General features: G+C 55.6%; 1 pseudogene; it reads left to right on the top strand.

Annotated features, from left to right (window-relative positions):
* Nucleotides 1-20,108, top strand: part of LOC131570213 (uncharacterized) — a 1,483,036-nt pseudogene that overhangs the window by 1,149,822 nt on the left and 313,106 nt on the right.

Below are 20,108 nucleotides of genomic sequence, written 5' to 3'. Positions count from 1 at the left end.
CGAGCAGAGTCATCTCGTCCAGGCTGGGCAGGGTGGCCAGCAGCTCGTCCAGGATGGCCACCACGGTGACCTGTGGCTGCAGCAGGGCGGGGGACAGCTGGGGAGGGGACAGGGGAGGTGTCAGGGATCTCGTGGGACTTGTGGCTTCCTGGGGTGGACCCCTGTGCCCTCCCGGGCTCCCCTTTGTCCCCTCCCTGGAGGGCTCTGCTGTCCCCTCTGTCCCTCTGTCAACACCCCGACCCCTCTGCTACCCCGCACTGTCGCTCGCGTGTGCTCCCCATTCCCCACTGCCCCCTCCCCCACCGTCGCACCTCTTGGGGCTCCGTGTTCACTGGGGACACCCTGGGGACGCTCCGCTGGCGAAGGAGCCCCGGCACCAGCTCCGGTCCCGGCCCAGAACAGGCCCCGGGGTCGGCGCCGGTAAAAGGCAGAGCCCCCTCAGGAGGGGCCGGAAAAGGGGTTGGGCGAGGTGACGTCACCGCCCGCCCTTTCCAGTACCGCCCCTATCCATGGAAAGCGCCTGGATTTGGCCGTTTTGGTTGAATCCCAGGGGATTAAGGCTCAGTAGAAGGGTACTTAGGCTCCATCCCCAGGGGATTTAGGCTCCATTGCACCATTTCTAGGCGGATTCATTCCGCCGTTCCCGGATGAATTTACGAGGGAACGCGGAACGCTCTGAGGAGCCCACAGTGTTGCCCTCAACAAACAGGGCCGCGGTGCTTCTCTCGCGAGACCTCTGCCGAGAAGCCCCAAAGGCGGCGCGGACCAATCAGAAGCCGCGCCGGCCAGAAGTACTGGCAGAAGTTCCCGTTGCTTCGGCGTCGGCAGCTGCTTCCGGCGAATCCGCGGTGCATTGTGGGCATTGTGGTCCCCGTGGGGCCCAGCGGCGGCGGAGCGGGGCTGAGGCCGCGGGGGGGGGAGGGGGCGGGGCGGGAATTTGCGGGCGCCGAGGGAGCCCCGGGACCCCCCCCGGCAGCGCGGGATGGGCGACAGCGACCGCGGTCAGCACCGGGAGCGGGGAGAGGGGAGGGGCGATGAGGGGGGGTTTGGAGGGGTTATGAAAGGATCGGGAGGGACTGAGGGAGAACTGGGGGTCCTGAGGGGATGTGGGGGGTTCTGAGGGCGTTTGGGGAGATCGAGAGGGAGAACTGGGGATCCTGAGGGTTTTTGGGAGGTCCTGAGGGGGTTTGGGGGGATTGTGAGGGGGCTGAGGGGTCGTGAGGGGGTTTGGGACATGGTGACGGGATGGGGGGTCCTGGGGGAGAATTAGGTATCCTGAGGAGGTTTGTGGGGTTCTCAGGAGATCTGGGGGGGTCTTGAGGGGATATAGGGACATCATGAGGAAATCTGGGGGGATTCTGAGGTGATTTTCGAGGGTCCTAAGGAGGATATGGGAGCCCTGCGGGGGATGTGGGGTACTGAGGGTAGTTTGGAGGTTGTGAGGGCACTTGGGGGCATTCTGAGTGGGTTTGGGAGGATTTGGGGAGTTTCCGACTAGATTTGGGGCATCCTGAGGGAGTTTTGGAGATCCCCAAGTGGATTTTGTGGGTCCCTGACTGGATTAGGTGTGATTTGGGGTTATTTTGGGGTCCCTGACTGGATTTGGGGGCATTTGGGGAATTTTGGGATCCCTGGTTGAATTTTGGGGTATTTTCAGATAGTTTTGCGGTCCCTGACTGGATTCTGGGAGGATTTGGGGTAATTTAGGAGTCCCTGAGGGGACTTTGGGGTATCTTCAGGTGTTTTTGGGGTAAGTTTGGCTATCTGACCAGATTTTGGGGTCCTTGTCCTTATTTTGGGATATTTTGGGATACCTGACTGCATTTTGGGGTATTTTCGGGTCATTTTGGGGTTCCTCACCAGATTTTGGCCATTTTGGGGTAATTTCATTGTTCCTGACAAGAGTTAGAGGTTTTTTTTGGGTTATTTTGGAGTAATTTTGTGATGTCTCACTAGAGTTTTGGGTTTTTTTGGGGTATTTTTGTAGGACAACAGGGGCAGGATGGTCGGGATGGAGAGAGATGAGATCTCTGAAGCCAGGTCATGGAACTTGGGGTTTATTGCAAAGGGCCTGGGTGCAGGGCCCTGCTTGGAGCTGCCAGGCACAGCTGGAGCAGGCCCGAGAGAGGGAGAAGAGTGGTGTTATATTTGCCCAATTATCCCATCATCAACAAAACCAAACACTATTAAAGGTAGCAGCAAGTTTCATTGAATAGCTTAGAATATATAAAATCGGATACACTTGAAATATTGACAATGTAATTTGGTTAAAATAGGGGATAATTTGGTTCCAATAATAGCACATAAGCAAAAAAACCAACAAATGGCGAGGGGTACGGAGTGCAGGGCCCTTGGACCCCTGCCACCTCACATGCGAGCTTGCCAAGCGAAAATTCCCCCTTTTGTGCCATATGTCAATGTCATCTCCTCCCATTTTCGATTCATCACACTTCTACCTCTGCCCTCATCACCACCTTTACTGCGCATGCTCCACCGCTCGGTTTGGTGGAGCCACCACTGGTTTGGGAGTCATCACTGATGGAGGCCTCTTCTCTTCCTCGATGTCCTTTAATTCACCCTTGGGTTACACATGCACACCAAGCCAGTATAATGTAAGCCAAAACGAACATAATATTATATTTAAGCACCAAAGGAATAAATCTCTTATAACTAGCATTTTCCTGGGACCCAATCAGATTTTCCTTTCTGTTAATTTTTAGTAACTCTTATCTCTTCTTTTCCTTCTATCCTTGAACATCTGCAGGAATGTGGGGGGGAATGGAACCCCTCCTCTCCGTTTCTTTCTTGGCATTACACCTTTTAACTATTTTATTATTTCCAAATATTAATTACTGTATCAAAATTGATTGCTGTTTCAATTTTGTCAGCACGAATCATACCTATTTACCATACTTCTCATTATCCTGCTCTGAGTTTTTGGAGTTTTCTGTCAGAAATCTCTCCCCTCCCCCACTCATCCACAGGGCTTTGGGGCGCTTTTCCCTTTTTGGGGCAAAACAAAGCGATGCCCTGATGCTCCTAATTCGGGGCAGGAGAAGTCAGGCTCCAGTTCTTCCCGCTGAGCCGGAGGCACCGGAGCCGCAGTGCCGGGAAAGCCGTAACGGGAGGTGCGGAGAAGTTTGTTTGTGTTTTCAGCTCAATCCCCTCGGGCCCGGGCCCGTTCCAGGGCTGTTCCTCAGCTCCGGCTCTGCCCTCACGCAGCCCGGGAGGCCCTGAGAGCACGGGGCGGGGCGGGGCTGTGCCGTGTGCAGAGCGCGCCCCTGGCTGCGATTGGGCGATGGTGCCGTCAGTCGTGGTTGTGGCGCGCTGATTGGTGGGAGCGGGGCGGAGCAGGGTCTCGGTGGCGGGCTGAGGGCGGCCGTGGCTGGGCAGCGGCGCCATTGTGGGAGCGTGTGTGCGGTGCCGTGAGCGGCGGCAGCGGCCGGAGCGCGGTGAGGCGGCGGCGGAGCTCGGAGGCGGCCGCAGCGCAGGTGGGAGCCGTGCTGGGTTGTGCGGGGGCTCGGGGCCGGCTGCGGGCCTCGGGGGCGGCAGGGGGCTCGGGCGGGTTCGTTGTGCCGTGTCCGGCGCGTGATGCCGCTGGCGTGAGGGCGCTGCGGGAGCGGCTGCCCGCGGTCTCCTTGCGGCCGCTGCCTCGGCAGGAGCCGCTGGCGGAGCAGCGCTGGCTCGGCCCGGTTGCTGTGGCTGGGACAGAGGTGGCTGCCCCGTGTCCGTGGCTGTGCGGGGAAATTGCCGTGGCCGGAGGTTTCTGTGTCTAGAGGAGTCAGAGGAGTCCTGTAAAAGTGACTTTATTGCTGAGCAGAGGGAGAGGCCGTGGGGCATTTGCCGTGCGCTCTCTGCCATTGTTGTAGTTCGCAGCCTGGTTTTTCTCCTCATTTTCCCGGCTGTGTCTCCCTCTCCCTTTGCCCACTGGCTGAGGTACTTGGAAGGTTCAGACTTCCCAACTGCATATCCTCGTTAATGTGCATCCCTACTTTCGTATAACACTATATATTCATGGCTCTGTTAAATTATTGTTCTTCTGGAAGTTCAGGAATTTAGCGGGACTTTCTGTGAGCGGCAGTCCATGTTAATTAGTAGCATTTATTGAAGCTGATGGTTTCGCCGTTTGACCCGGCGAATTTCCTTATCTACGAGTCCCTGGCCCCTCGCCCACCTGCTGAATGAGCTGCTCTCTCAAGGTGTCAAGCATGGTAAAAAGATGAGAGTTGCTGTAGCACATCACAGGAGAAATAGCATTCGTGTAACCCATGGTCTGCCAGGGAGCCACAAAACCGTAGCCCCTTCCCATCCTTTCCACATTTGGGCCAGTACATGAGCTGCTTTCTTGTTTCCGTTTTTTTTTTTTTTTTCCCACCACTTTTCCTTTGTCATCTATTTGCCAACAGCAGCTTGAGTAATTTAATTTTTCACAAACTCCTCCTTTTTCTGCTAACAGATGATCTGATCCCATCCCATGGTTAAGTGTTGTGTTCCTCATTTCAGTGGATTGGTCAGCAGGAAGGTCGGGAGCTGGAGCTGTCTGGTTGGTTATTATTGCGAGGCCAGCTTGTAATCTAATGATGCCATTGAAATGAGAAATGGGTTCTGTGGCTTCTGCTATGAGTTGGTTCGGGTTCCCAGGGGCTGGTCCATGGTGTTGTAGGATTTGTTCTGGTGGCCGTTCATCTTTTCCCCATTTTTGGCCGCTCTCTCTAGCCAGGGCTGCATCAATTGACTGCTTTTCTCTAATTCAATCATCAAATCCTTGGATTCCCAGCTGATTTCCCTGAACATTTGGTAGCAAAAAATCCTGGGTGCTCTAATATACCCTATATAACACAGACAGTGACAGCACATGTTGGAGTGGGCAGAGGGATGATTCCCCCGATTTATTTGTAGTGAAGTTTTCCCAACATTCTCCATTTGCTGTTTCCCTTTGCAGCTTCACCTGTTTCTGTTGCAGGGTCAGATATCCTCCCCCTGGGCTCTGCCTTGAGCTGTGCAAATTCCATCAGTGCCAGCAGGCAGAGCTTGGGGTGAGGGGCAGAGGGAATCAGCCCAATTGCTGGCCCGGGCAAGAGACCCAGGTGCATTGTCCACACTTTGCCCAGCAGTGTTCATTTGCATTTCTAGAGCTCCTGTGGAGGCTGCCTGGAATGAAGCTTCTCTTCCAGGGCAGCCATCTGATGAGTCACATGTGGCCCCCCCAGAATCTGCTTTTTTAAAAAAAAATATTAAATATTTATAAGTGTAAAGCGTTACTTTTAAAGCTGTTCAGTTTTGCAAAATGCAGCATAAAGGCAAACATGGAAACCCCCAGACCAAAACTTGATTCTTACACTTCTGTCCCAAACCTACCTGACTATATAAAGTGGGAATATTATGAAAATTTTTCTCATATTGTAATTTTGTCCCTGAAACTGCAGGGAAAACAAAAACTCTGCAAGAATCTTTTTAGTTTTAGAGAGTCAAGGCATTCCTTAGTTCTGGCCAGGATGTGCAACAGAAATAATTTCTTTCACAAATAGCCCGGCTGTGCAGAGAAAATCATTCCATGCCATGGGAGTTTTACTCGATTTTTCCTAAACTTTATGTAGAACCAATTTAAATCCACTGCTTTAATGATTATTGCTTCCAAGTTTTGTAAGTGTTTAGTATTTGGTTTCCTGTTGGACCTGAATTCCTTCCCCTCTGATGTGAATTTGGTCTCCACACTCCTGGATTTCCTTCTCAGCCTTTTCCAGCCCAGGTGTCTCCAGCTCTGCCGGGGGCAGTGTCTGGGGTAGTTGTTGGTTGCTGTTTGCTGCTGGGCAATGTTGATGTTTTGTTGCTGGTCGTTATCTCTGTGCTTGTCTTTTGGGCTATTCCCAGTCTGTTGGGATGTTGAACTCATCTCCATTGAGTGGTGTAACACCCATTAAATTAAACCTTTAAAATTCCTTCCCGCAAGGCAAAGACAAACCAAGCCTGAGCAGAGAAATAGGGTTTAAAAGAACCAAATCGGTGCATTTTGCAGCAGTGCAATGGCAGGCAGCCCAGAGTGTGGGTGTCAGTGAGCCCCAGAGTGGAATTGTGCCGTGGTGTTCCCCAGCAGCTGTGGCAGTGCAGGCCCAGCCAGCGCTGAAGCTGCAGCAGTGGCAGCAAGGCTTGGCCCCAGTGGCTGGAGCTGGCAGAGGAGGGTGGCCGGGATTGCAGAGGATTCCAGGCGAGGATCTGTGGGCAGGCGCAGGGGCTTGGCCCGCTGTGGAGCCCTGGCTGCTGCTGCGTTGCCTTCAGGGCAGGCTCAGGGGCGGCCTCCCATCCTCCTGCTGCGGGCGGGAAGTGCAAATCTCCGGGGCTCCAGAGCCCTTGAGGCCAGGCTGAGGGGTCCCCCCGTGTTGAGCTGTGCTGGCGGCTGTTTCTGGCCTCAGGGACACTTGGCATGGGCCCCTTGGCCACCAGTGGTGCTGCTTTGCACTCCTTGGGCAGGAGCCGATGTCCTGGCTGGGTGTTGGCCACAGTAAAGGTCCAGGGCAGGCTGTGTGCCAGCCCAGCTTGCTGTGGGAGAATGTTCCTTGATATCTGCTCCAGTGGTTGCTGAAGCAGTGAGAATTGCTTTTGCCCCCCTGTTAGGTGCCATGGTGTCAGCAGAAGATGTTGAAGCCTTCCTGCTCAGGGCATTTCAGTGCCAGGCTCTCACAGGCACCCACAGCTCCGTGGGTTGAGCTGAGCATGTGGCGGTGACCTGCGCTGTGTCGGATTCCCCTTCCTTAATAACAGCCTGTCTTGTAGCTCTTTTCCCTTCTGCTGCCCTTGCAGAGCCATCCACAAACACATTTTCTCCCTCAGGCCGGGCAATGTCCCATCATCAATGTGTCCCAGCCTGGGTCTGGAGCTCTGTCCCTTGAGTGCAGTCTTGGGTTCCTTGCCAGCCCCTCTCCAGGCTGTTCACACAGGAGGCTGGGTTAAACCCTTGCCCTGTCCTCAGTTCTAAATCCTCCTGCACCATTGAACAAGTTTCATACTGTAATAAGCGAGCCCTGCTCATCTATTTAGAGGCTCTTTTGGTTGTCAGACCTTTAACTTGATGTCAGACTTGAACTATAGGAGATCCTATGTAGGGTTAAACATTTTAGCACAAGAATTCCTTTCGCAAGACCCTTTTTAATATCCACCTGTAATTCAAATTCTTTTTCCCTGTCTGGACGGCACAGGCCAGCCGCCTCAGTTAATCTTCATTTTAACACTTGAAAATTCTGTGTTTCCTCCTCCTGTCCATCCATCCCGTTTGTTGACTGGCAGGATAGGAGTGTTGTAGGGAGACATCCCTGGCTCCAAAAGCCCTGCCTTTAACAGGGACTCAATACCAGGCTATGAGCTCTTCCTTCCCTCTCTTGGAACAGGGTATTCCTTGTCCTGGTTGCTTTAAAGTAATTCTTAGAGGCTCCATATCTAATTTTCCCTCTTTCCCTGGGGCTGCCCACACTTTGGGGTTCAGTTCAGCATGGGCCTTGTCAGATTTTGGCACAAAGGTAGAACAGAACTGGCCTCTGTATCCCTTTTGCAGTATTAAAACCCAGCTCACAAATTCTTTCCTAGTTAATTACAATCACAGGAGGAAGAAAAAGCAATTCATTTATTTCTGACCTATCCCCCACTGCTTCTAATAGTGGTTGAACAAATCATACCTGCTCATGTTTCCCACTCATTCCCTTAAAAATTAAAACATTCCTTTACTATTTTCCACCTAGGGCTAAGATTCAGAGTGGATTGAGAGGCCCCTGTGTCCATCAGGAAATGCCTCCTCTCAATGCAGACCCACCCTGAATGTTCTCAAGGGATCCAGTGTGGAGGGTCCCTGGTGTGATGGGGGCTGTGACAGCCCTGCCAATCCATGTCCATCAAGGGGTGGACTTGCTGGTCCTGAGGGTGCTGCTGTCTGTGCTTGCAGTGTCCTTGTGCCCTGCAGCTGGAGCCCTGGTTCCTTGCCAGGGGCTGTTTGGGTGGGCTCTCCCCTGCCAAGGAGGGCAATGCCTCTGCCAGGTGCTTGTGGCTGAGCCGTGCCCTGGGTGCTGGGGCCCCCTTGGGCCCTGGGGTTGATCCCTCAGGGGCTGTAGGAGCTGTGCCCTGGCCTTTGCCTTCAGCTTGGCCTTTTGCTGCTCCCTTTTTGCACTCACCTGCTGTGCCTTTGTGCCCAAGTGCTGCAGGGCCTTCTTGTGCCCCTCCTGCAGCCCCCCTCAGTGCCTGTGGGTGCTTGTCTTGCTTTACAAGAGAGGTGTCTGCTCGGGAAGGCAGAAAAAGCCTCTCTTGGAATGGAGAATGCAAACTCCGGCCTTCTTAATTTTTAGACTAGTGAAATCAAGGGTCTCTCAGGCAAAGATATGGGAATAGGAATACCAGTTGTTTACTAGTGTGTATAATAAAGCAAACAAACACCAACAGCTGCGGCACTGACAGCAAACAGAGCCCGGACCCAGTCCCGGCCTTTGGGCTGCGGCGCTTTGCCCTTGGGTGCAGTTCCGGGCACGGCCGGCAGGGGCGCTGGTGGCTCCCGCGGGGCGGGGCAGCGCATCCCTCCCATGGGAACCTCTCTGAACGGAAATAGAGCAATCCCTTCATCTAACTCTTTCACTTTTTTACCTTCTATAGCCTTTCTCGTGTGTTTTGGGAAAGAATTTGGAGAGGGCTGCCTTTTAACTGAGCTCCTAGTGTTTCGATAAGGTTCTTCCTGTGGAGAGAGAGAGTTTCCCTGAACAGCCGGAGCTGTGGTTACCAAGGGGCCGTAACTCAGAGCAGGATGGGGTCAGGGGAGGATATCCCGCCGAGGCTCGGTGGGAGTGTGGGCAGGGTCTGCTGCCGGAATCGGCAGAGGGGGATCTTCCCGTGGAGCCCGAGGCGGAGCGTGGGCAGCCCCCCCATGGCTGATGGCGGCTGATCCGGCAGCTGCCGGCAGAGCAAAGGCAGGTGGGAGAGCCCGGCAGCAGCGGCGGTGCCCAGCGCAGGTGGCACGGGCAGGGCAGCCGGGGACGGGATGGCTGGGACCCCCCCTGGGTGCGGTGGGCGTGGTGACCTCGGAGCAGGCGGCAGGACAGAGCAACCCCCATCTTCCCCAGCATGGCCGGCAGAGCGGCCGCGGGCCAGGCAGTGGGAGCAGGGCACACAAATTGAGCGACAGCGCCGGGGCAGGTGGAGCTGCCCTGGGCAGTGAGGCCGCACCTGGGATGGAAACCGGGGCAGGCGGAGCTGAGGCGGGCAGCGAGCCGGGACCCGGGACAGGCGCCTGGGCCGCGAACGGAGGGGGCAAGGCCTGCAGAGGATCCCACTCTCTTTATGTTTTTTCCTCCTGCTCCTCTCCCTTTCATTTCCCCCCCCCCCCTTTTTTTTTTTTTTTTTCCTCTGGTGTTTCTGATACTTCAAAGATTTTTATTCTCCTGAAATCTCCTGTCTAACATGTGGCATATTCTCTTTCTTCTAGATTAATCAATTTTTTTATCAAATAAATCCAGAGCCTAACAAATCTAAACTTCTGCATGGATACTTTGAAATGGTCAACCAGCTAACTCATGACCTCCAAATGTTGTTTTTCTCTTCACCTTTTTATTTCTCCTTTGGCAAATTAAGCCTCTTTCAGTTACTTGCTTTGCTACTCCAAAAATCCCAGTGCACACATGCTTTCTTAAAAAATGATCACACAAAGCTTGACTACCCCAGTGGGTTTTCTGATGCAAGTGTTCTAATATTTTCCTAGTAAGCACATTTTATTATGAAATTGTCTTCCTTCAAGAAGTTTCCATTTCCCTGGTTTATCTTTTTCACTTCCTATCTTTTTTAATTCTTTTTTCTCGGCTTTCCTAAACTTTGGAATTTCCAGCTTTTCCTCCTTTGGAGTTATTATTAACATAACTCTTTTATCTCCATCTTCTACTGTGATGTTCCCCAGTTTGCCCAGTTTGCCTCTCCTTTGGCCTAGGCTGGGTTCCCCCCGCCCGCAGCGGCTGGGAGCAGCCGAGAGCCCCGCGCTGCCCGTCCCGACCTGTCCCGGCTCCATCCCCGCTCCTGCCGCGGGCTGTGAGGGCTGCAGGAACGGGGCACCGAGGGTGTGGCTGCTGCTGGGGGAGGAGGAGGAGGGAGGGAAAGGCCATGAAGGGGGAGGAGGAGGTGGGGTTAGAGGGGAGGAGCAGGGGGAGAAGGGATGGAAGAGAAGAGGTGGAGGTGGAGAGAGAGCAGCAATGGAAGGAGGAGGAGGAGGTGGGGTTAGGGAGGTGGAAGAGGAGAAGATAAAAAGAGCAAGGATGGTAGAGGGGAAGGAGGTGGAGATAAGATAGAGGAGGAGGGGGGAAGGAAGGGGAGGAGCGGGAGGAAGAGGAAGAGGAGGGACAAAGGAAGATGGAGGCTGAGCTGAGGGAACCACGCAGTCGATCCCTGCCTGAATTCGCAGCTCCCAGCTGTGGGATCATCGCCCCCCATCGCACCCATGAGCGGGGAGAGGGAGCTCGGCCCGGATATCCCGGAGGGTCCCTGGGTTGGGGTTTTTGGGAGATGTTTGGAGAATGAAGCAGTCCAAGGCTGAGCGGAAAAGGCCCCTTGGGGGGACATTGGGGGGTGGCGGTGGTGGCTGCCGGCAGAGGCAGCCTGGAGGAGCAGAGCCCTGTGTCCCCCAGGAGCCCAAAGGGGGGAGCCCAGAGAGGGGGAGCGCCGCCATTGGCGGGAGCCTCAAGAGCCTGGAGAGGGGCAGGGGGGACTCCTTGGAGCCGCTGCAGCCCAGAGCAGAGAATGAGGGGAGAAGGGAGCCCGGGAGTCCAAACAGCCCCGGCATCCCGAAATGGGGAGAGTGAAGCAGGGGGAGCTTTTGGCATTGCTGGGACTGCCAGCAGCCTGGGCAGGGCGGGCACTGGGCACAAGGGGGACCCCCAATCCAAGCGTGACCCCCGAGCAGCTGGGACAGGGGGGAACCCCCGTCCCAGCTGAGGGGAGGGACCAGGGACGGGGAACTTTTGGGAGGCTTTTTCAGGGCTGAATCTGGGTGTTTGGGAAGTGTTTCTGGAGCCTAGATGGCCAGTGGCTTATAGAGATGGACTCGGACAGAGGGAACTTCAAACTCAACATTCTCATCCCTTTTTTTCCCCAAACCAGGATTTCCCTTTGCCAACTTCTTGGAGGCTGCGAGGAAGATGCCTGGGACACTGAGGAAGGTGAGGGGGAAGTCAGTGTCTCTGGATTCTTAAAATCAGAGGGTTGTGGGAAAGCTGCAAAAGACAAGCCTCAGAGACATTAGAACTGATTTGAGCTTAGCAGCAGCCATAAGATTGGCCAGCAGAATAATTATATAAGAAGTATAAATTAAGGAGAAGTAGAACAGTGGTCTGTGTGCATTAACGCTTATCTAGAATAACTCCCTAACCTGCTGAAAAGTGTATCTAGCAAGATATTGGGAAGTCCCAAGATTAATAATGGAGCTCTGTGCATTGTGTTTTAAGGCTTACAAGCAGGTATTGTATTTGAAATAAGCAAGCATTGTTTTAACCGTCAAGGTGCTTATAGTGCTTGGATAGAACTAATGTCAATATGCTTTTGCTTTGCATGATTGGTCAAAAACCTTTTAAAGTAAATTTTAACGTGTAGTTCTTTTTCTGCTACTTGTGATATGAGCTGCTGACATTTTGCCATGGTCATAACCAAGTAATGAGACAGATGTTGGAAAATCACACAGCTCAGGACGCATTCCCAGCAGTCCAGTCCTGTTTGTGATTTGCGCACAGCCCCGAGCTGGTGATGAGTGCCCCTTTCCCCTCTGTGCTGCTCCATCTCCCAGCCCAGCACAGCCCCGGCTGCAGCTCAGCCCTGGGGGGATCTCCTTGCCCTTGCCTGTGGCACGGAGGCAAATCCCATCCTGTCCTTGTCCTTCCTCCCCCAGAGCAGGAGCTGAGCATGGAGAGCAGGGAGGACAAATGCTTGCAGCAGAACCTGGTGGCAGAGGCCGTTTTGAGCGGCTCCACGGCGCAGGAAGCCAACAGGGAGGAGAAGCCCCAGAGATGGCACACGAGGAGGGGCTGCAAACGCAGCTGGCAGGGATCTGAGGGGGAAAGAGCCAGCCTGGTCCGGGAAGGCGGCCAGAGATGGAGCCAGAGCTCGGAGCTGGTGCTCCATGAGCAGCTCCATGATGGGGGGAAGCCCCACACGTGCGTGGAGTGTGGGAAGAGCTTCAGGTGGAAAGGCGACCTGATCAGGCACCAGAGGATCCACACTGGGGAACGGCCCTATGAGTGTGGGGAGTGTGGGAAGAGCTTCAGCGTGAGCGGCAATCTGATCACGCACCAGAGGATCCACACTGGGGAGAGGCCGTACAAGTGTTCTGAGTGTGGGATGTGCTTCAGAGAGAGCTCCAGCCTGATTAGCCACCAGAGGACCCACACTGGGGAGAGGCCCTATGAGTGTTCCAAGTGTGGGAAGAGGTTTAAGACCAGCTCCCATCTCCTCCAGCACTATCGGGTTCATAGAGATGAGAGGCCCTTCCAATGCCTCGACTGCAGGAAGGGATTCAAGCACAGCTCCTCCCTCATCACCCACCAGCGCATCCACACTGGGGAGAGGCCCTACGAGTGTGATAAATGCAGGAAGAGGTTTGCAACCAGCTCCTGTCTCCTCCTGCACTATCGGATTCACACAGAGGAGAGGCCCTTCCGCTGTCCCGACTGCCGGAAGGGATTCAAGCGCAACTCCACCCTCGTCACCCACCGGCGCATCCACACTGGGGAGAGGCCCTACGAGTGTCCCCAGTGTGGGAAGAGCTTCTCCTGGAGCTCTAACTTGACCCGACACCAGCGGAGGCACCACTAAGGGAAGCCCTGCGAGTGCCCCGAGTGCGGGCAGAACTTCGTGCGCTGCTCTAGCTCCATCCCCCACTGGAGGAGGCACTTTGGGCACAGCCCTGGTCACTCACATTCCCTGTGATCCATGTTGGGAACACACCTGGCTGCTTCTCCTTTTGGTTTGGCCTTAATTTTCCTCTGCTTCACCTTCATCCTTTAAAAACACCCAAAACTTGATTAAATGTAGGAAATTGATCGAATATATCTGACGTTGCATAATTTCTCAGTTGTTTTAGAGGGAATTTAGGTTTTGGGGACAGGTTCTGTGTGGAGTGCTGCTGTTGCTAAGAGGCAGGAATTTGATCTCACCCTTCTTGTATTGCTAAGAACTCCTCCCCTGACCCCAACCCCAATTCCACCCTTGGGATACCCTATAAAAACTCCACGTCTCTGCCTTTGCCCTGTCTTTGGGTTTGGGCATCCCATCCCCCTCCGAGGTAAATTTGGGGGTCCCGACTCTCTTTTCTCCGCTGTCTCCTTTCCAGTCGTTCCCCCAGTCCCTTCCCCTGTGTTTGGTTTTGGGTGCTCCAGGCCCAGCCTGCTCCATTTTGGGGTCCTGACCCCATTTTGGATTAATCTGGGGTCCCCAGCCCATCCCCAGGGTCACCTTCCCCCCCCTCCCTAAATTCCGCTCCTGGCAACTGATGAGTCATCAGCGAGACACGCTCTGATTGGCTGGAAATTACCCCGCGCGGTCTCTGAGTATTCACCGCAGTGATAGGCCTTGGTCTGTGGCTGGCAAGTGATGAGTCAGAGTCGGGCCGGGCGCTGATTGGCTGAAAATAGCTGGGTGGGGCCAGTGCTCTGAGTTTGTGCCCAGCAACTGGAGCGTCATCAGTGCCTCGCGTTGTTATTGGTCGGGATCTTTTTTGGGGTGGGGACCGGAGGAACTGAGGTTTCTTGAGGTTTATTTGGGTTTATTTAGGGTTTGTTTGGGGTTAGATATGGACTCTTTAGGGTTTTTCTTGAGTTTTACTTGGTTTATTTGGGTTTATTTGGGTTTATTTGGAATTCTTTGTGTTTATTTGGAAGTATTTGGGTTTGTTTGTGTTTATTTGGGCTTATTTGGAATTATTTGGGGTTCTTGGGAGCTATGTTGGTGTATGTGGGATTTTTTTCGGTGTACTTGAAATCATTTGGGGGTCTTTGAGTTTAATTTGGGTTTTTTTGGTTTTTTATTTTTTTGGGTTATTTGGATTTGTTTGGGGTTATTTGGGGCATTTTCAGGTATTTGGAGTTTTTTGGGTGTTCTTTGGGGTTTATTTCGATTGTTTTGGGGTTATTTAGGTTTTTTGGGGTCATGTGGGGTCAAAAAACCCGGGAATGTTTCTCCTGCAAAGATCCGGGAATTTTTCCTTAAAAATCTGAGAGTTTTTCCCCAAAAAAACGGGAAAGTCCTTTAAAAATCCCAGACTTTTCCCAGCCAATAGCAGCGCGCCCCACCCCAAACCATCCAATCACCACGCTTCATCTCTCAAACTAACGAATCATGCCGCACCCCACCCCCAACCAACCAATCACCGCAGGTATTCCCTCAGGAACACCGGCCTTCCAGTGCGCGGATCCAACCAATCACCGCATGCCTCCCCCTGCCCGCCTCTCGCACGCAGAATCAACCAATCACCGCAGGTCTCCCCTCAGCTACTCCCGCCTCTCTCGAGCTGAACCAGCCAATCACCGCGCGCCTCCCCTCGGCAAAGCCCGCCTGCCTCGCCCCTCTCCTGTCAATCACCGTGCCCTCTATCAAACCAACCACTCACCGGGTGTCTCCCCTCAGCAACTCCCGCCCTCCCCGCGCGTCTCCAGCCAATCGGAGCCGAGCCCAAAGCAGCGCCCCCTGACCACGGGCCGGGCATGGAGCGGGCGCCCCCTATTCCTCCCCCCCCCCGGGACCCCCTCAGGGACCCCCAGGAGCCGCCCCAGGCTCGGGCGGGTCCTGCGGGAGGTGCTGGAGAGAGCGGGGGAGGCGCTGGGAGAGGACGGGGGGCTCCGGGAGCTGCTGAGGAGGCGCAGGGACAGGTGAGGGGTCCTGGAGAGGTTGTGAGGGGAATTTGGGGAGGGGTCTTGAGGATGTTTGGGGGCGATTTGGGGAGGGTCTAGGGGGAACTTGAGGAGGTTTTAGCAGGGTCTGGGGGTGCTATGGGGGGGAATTTGAGGATGGGTCCTTGGGGGGGTGTCACGATCCATCCTCACGGACGGGTTTCGTGATGGTTCATGGATTTGATCTTAGGGTGCAAACAGAACTGACACGGTACAAGAAGGTTTGCAATGATAATCGAAACAAATGCACCTTTATTGAATGACCACAGCAAAATGCGATAGAGGGATTAAGGGAGAGAAAAAGACAGAGGAAGAGAGGGAATAGGGCTGCCAAACATAGAGATGAAGTCCTTTGGTCCAGTCCAGTCGAGGATCCACCTGTTGCGTCTGGGAGATCTCGAAGCCTCTCGCTAACTCAGAGGTTTTTATTATGATAACTCTATTGAAAATTGCGAGGGGGCGATACAGATACAATAAGGAATAGATGTAACAGGTAGTCCGTGCTCTCAGCAGTAAAGGAGAGCCATTGTCTTCTTGGTCCAGCGGTCACAACCTGCAGGCAAACATCTCGCTTTGGTCAGCTTGCCTCCCCCACACACCTGCCCCGGGCTGGGGGTTTCAGTCCCAGTCCTTGGAAGGAGCAGAGAAGCCTTTTCACATGGGGGTTCCATGTCTCAGTCCTTGATGGAGAGGCTCCTTCCATCTCAGTCTATCTGTCCTGGTGGTTGTAAAACAGGTGAGGGTCTTCTGTGGGGGGACCACCTGAAACTCAGGAGAAGTCCAGCCAGGCCGAGAGGTGGGACAGCTCCCAAGGCTGTTGTTGCACAAAGGGCATGGTGCCCTCTTATTACAGTGTCCTGAGTGGGTCGCTGCTGGTGAGAGAGAGACGGTGAATCTTGTTTCTAGATCAGAAGGCTGAATTTATTGATTTATAATATATACTACATTATAACTATACTAATAAGAATAAAGAGAGAGGTTGCAGAGCTGCTGAGCTAAGCTAAGAATAGATAGAAAGAATCTATAACAAAGTTGTGCCCAAGGACTTGGTCCCCGGCTTGCATTATGTGATTGGCCCTTAATTATAAACAAGAAGCATGAGCCAAACAAGAAACCCCTGTTGTATTCCACAGCATCTGATAATAATTGTTTACCTTCTCTTCTGAGGCCTCTGGCCTCCAGAAGACGCAGAAATCTGAAAGAAAGGATTTCTGTGAAGAAATGTCTGCGACGCCCCCTTCTTCTCCTTGGGCTCAGTGTAGCACACAGCAAACAACACCTGTGAGAACAATGGCTTAGCAACGCTCTCAGATCTAGGGCGTTGTTGGCATGTGACTTTCTCCTTTGGAGCCAGAGATTTAAGACATGGGCGGTCTTTTCTTAGTGGTCCCCAAATGACGATCCTGAGGCAGATGAGGGAAAATTCGGAACCGACTCTCTCAAAAATATAAAATTATTTTTTAAATTATATAAATTTAAGTTATATGATGTTTTCATAAATAAAATTAAAAAGTATTAAAATTAAAAAGTATTAGTTATTTTAAATTAATTAGATATTCCTAACAAGGGTTGAGCTCTCCCTCCCTGCTCAGTGCAGGATGTGGGGAGGGGGAGATGCTGACGGGGCCGGGGGACTGCAGCTCTGGCGGGGTGGAAAAACGGCGAGGCACACGCTCCGCCACGGCGGGGACACCACCCCTGGCACCCGCCCTGACCTTCTTGCGCAGGGAGAAGCCGAGCCCCAGCGCCAGGAAGACCGAGCCCAAGACGAACCTCCCGATGCCCGTCAGCATCTCTGGGGGGTCTGCAGGGCTCAGCAGCCCCAAAACCTCTCACCGACACCCAGAGCCCTCCCTGTGGCCCCCAGCCCAGCCAGGACCCCCTGAAACCTCCCTCTGATCCCTTTTTGCCCTGGCCAGGAGCCACCAAAGCCCCTCCCGTCCCTCTCAGCATCCCACAGCCCCCTCTCAGGTGCCCCCAGCGCCCCAGGACCCCCAAAGCCTCTCGCAGTCCCTTGGCAGCCCCAGCAGGACTCAGCCAGAGCCCTCCCAGTCTGTGCCCAGCACCACCGAGCTCATGGCGAGCCCCGCTTTGCCATCGCCGATCTCCTTCCAGCCCCTCGGGGCTCACTGCGATCCCTCCCAGGCACACCCAGCACCCCCAAACTCCCTCCCAGCGCCCAGCAGGACCCCCCAAGCCCATCCCACCCTCCCCAGCATCCCCCAAACCCCTTCCAGCCCTTGCCCAGCCCCCAGCCCCTCTCCCACTTCCAGCCCGGCTCTCTCCAGCTCCCTCCCAGTGGCTCCCAGCACAGCCCAGCGGCTCTGCCAGCGCCCCCAGGGGCTCCCCCGTACCCCAGTGCCGCCTCAGGGGCTGCTCCAGGCTGACGTGCTCCACCTGGCAGCTGTAGCTGAGCCCGCGCCGCGGCGGCGTTTCCAGCAGCACCAGCAGCTGGTAGGTCCAGTCCCCGTTGGGGACCACGTCGGTGGCCACCACGTGCTCCGAGAGCTCCTGCTGGCCCTGGAACCACCTCACCTGGATGGCAGCAGGGTAGAAATCCATCACGGAGCAGAGCAGGCGGCTGGGGCCGGGCTGGGAGCTCGAGGGGGGCACCAGCGAGATGGACACGCTGGGGGGCACTGGGAGAGACAGAAAGAGAGAGCGGGAACACACTGGGATCAGCTGCGGGGCGCTGGGAGAGAGAGGGGAGGGCTGGGATGGGCTGGAAGGGAACTGGGAATAGAATGGGAGGGACTCGGAATGGACTGGGAGGGACTGGGGGCTACTGGAAGGAACTGGGAATAGACTGGGAATTGACTTGGGGAGCATGGATGAGACTGGGAAGGCCTGGGAGGGGCTGTGGTGGCACTGGGAGCAACTGGGAGTGAAGTGCGCGGCACTGGGCGGCCGCGTCCAGCGCGGGGCACTCGGCGCTGGGGATCTACCAAGGAACAGATGAGTCATCAGGGGTACGCGATCTCATTGGCTGGGAAGCCTCAGCTTAATGCGTCGCTGAAATGGACGCGGGAGGGAGCCCTGGGAGGCGCTGGGAGGGAAAGGGGGGAACAGGAGGCCCCGGGGATGGGCACAAGGAGGGCTGAGGGCTCTGGGGCGATCCTTGGGGAGGTTTTGAGGGGCTCCACGGTCATTGGGAGGGCAGGGCCCGAGGGGACATGCTCTGCTCCACGCTCACCTCAGCGCTCCACGGTGATCGGAGCAGCAATCTCGTAGTTGTGCCGGCACCTGTCCACGTGAGCCCGCATGAACTCCATTATAGCCGGGTCGCTGTTCTACTTCTTGGCATTCTTCTCCCCTAAGGGGGTGAACCCCACAAAGTGGCCAACGTTGCTGTCGAACGTCACGAACTGCTCCCGGTTGTAGATGAACCTTACCACCAACCTCACCTTCTCAGTGCCATTAATGAAGAGACAATAGGCCTTATGCATCCACTGGAACACCCCTGTGAGAGCAGCACACAGCTCAGGGATGTGCCCCCCTCAGCACCCCCCAGCATCACCCCTAGAGCACCGGGGCCCATCCCGGATCCGTACTCAGCACCCCCTGTGCCCCACGGCCGCCACGGGACGCTCCTGCCCGCGCTGCCGCTTCCTCTTTGCCGCCCTTCCCCCATTTCCCCTTCCACATCCTCTCCCACATCCAGCCACTCCCAAATCACTTTTCTAGCCCCATTTCCCCATAAATCCCCCAATCTCCGGCCTTCTCGGGCTCAGTTTTGGGGTCATCCCCTCCCCTTTTCCCCCTTTCTTCACCCTCTCTCACCCCTCCCTCTCCTCCCCCCACCCCTAAGCCCCTCCTGCTCTCCCTTTGGGGGTCCCCTCCTCCTCCCCCTCCATTATGGTCTCCCCCCTTCCCCTCTTTTCCCCCTTCTCCCCCCTGTCCCAGCGCCTCCCGCCCCCCGCTCACCCGAGAGCTCCGCGCCCGCAGCCGGGGGGGCTCCCAGCACCACCAGTGCCACCAGCAGGGCCCCAGCTGCCGCCCCTCGCCCCATGGCCGGGGCCGGGCAGGGAGCAGCAGCCCCAAAGCAGCCGCGCTGCGCTGGGAGCGCCAGTCCGGAGCAGGGCGGGCTCGGCAGCGCCGCGCGCTCTCATTGGCTGCCGCCGCTTCTGGGCAGCGATCGGCCACGGGCTCTGCCCGGCAACCGATGAGGCAATCCAACGCCCCGAGCTCTCATTGGCTGTGCTGCCTCCTGCCTGCTCTGCTATTGGCTGACGCATTTCCGGGACTCTGCAGCCCCGGGCTGGGGGTTTTTTGGGTAGGGGGAACCTTGGGGCGCTGGGCAGGTGGGAGTTCAGGTGAGCCCAGCAATGCGTGCCCAGGTGCGCGGCATCTCAGGGCTGCCCGTGGTGAGCGGTGACGCTGGCCCGATGCCAGGCACCCCCAGAGCCGCTCTGTCCCTGCCCCCCGCAGCCACACAGGGACAGAAAATGGAACCGAGGGTTCCTGCGTGGGGACAAGGACCGGGAGAGATCCCCCAGCAAATCCCACACGGGCACAACAGACCCGGCCTGGGCACGCGGAGGGAATTTATTACCAACCAAATCACAGCAGCACAAGGAGAAGGGAAAGAAATCTCTCCAACACCTCCCCCCTGCCCAACACGGATCAGCCAGAACAGGGGTCACCAGGGCTCTGCCCAACAGGAGTCACTGGGGATCGTCCAACGCAGATCCTCCCATGGGGGATGGAGCTGGAGCAGCGCACAAAGCTCTTCCCACACTCGGGACACTCGCAGGGCCTCTCCCTGGTGTGGAAGTGCTGGTGAGTGACGATCTCTGAATCCCACCTGAAGCTCTTCTGACATTCCAAACACTCCTAGGGCCGTTCCCCAGTGTGGAGCTTGTGGTGCTTGCTGAGGTCGGAGGTCCCACTGAAGCTCTTTCCACATTCCTCACACTCACAGGGCCTCTCCCCAGTGTGGATGTTCAGGTGTTCCATCAGGGTGGAGCTGGAGCTGAAACCCTTCCCACATTCCAAGCACTTGTGGGGCTTCTCCCTGCCATGAGGCTCCATCAGCTCTGAGCTCTGGGTGCATCTCTGGCCGCCTTCCTGGCTCAGGGCGGCTCTTTCCTCACCACGCCTCCCTGGGCTGGGTTTGCAGCCCCTCCTCATGAGGGATCTCTGGGGCTTTTCCTCCTCCTCCATCTGGCCACAGCTTGGGAATGACAAACCCTGGTTTGGGGGAAACCAAGGTGGGAGTGC

This window comes from Ammospiza caudacuta, chromosome 33 (genome assembly GCF_027887145.1).
Source record: "Ammospiza caudacuta isolate bAmmCau1 chromosome 33, bAmmCau1.pri, whole genome shotgun sequence".
NCBI classification, from domain to species: Eukaryota; Metazoa; Chordata; class Aves; order Passeriformes; family Passerellidae; genus Ammospiza; species Ammospiza caudacuta.
The sequence above is the reverse complement of the archived record's forward strand: the minus strand, read 5'-3'. Positions and strand labels throughout refer to the sequence as shown.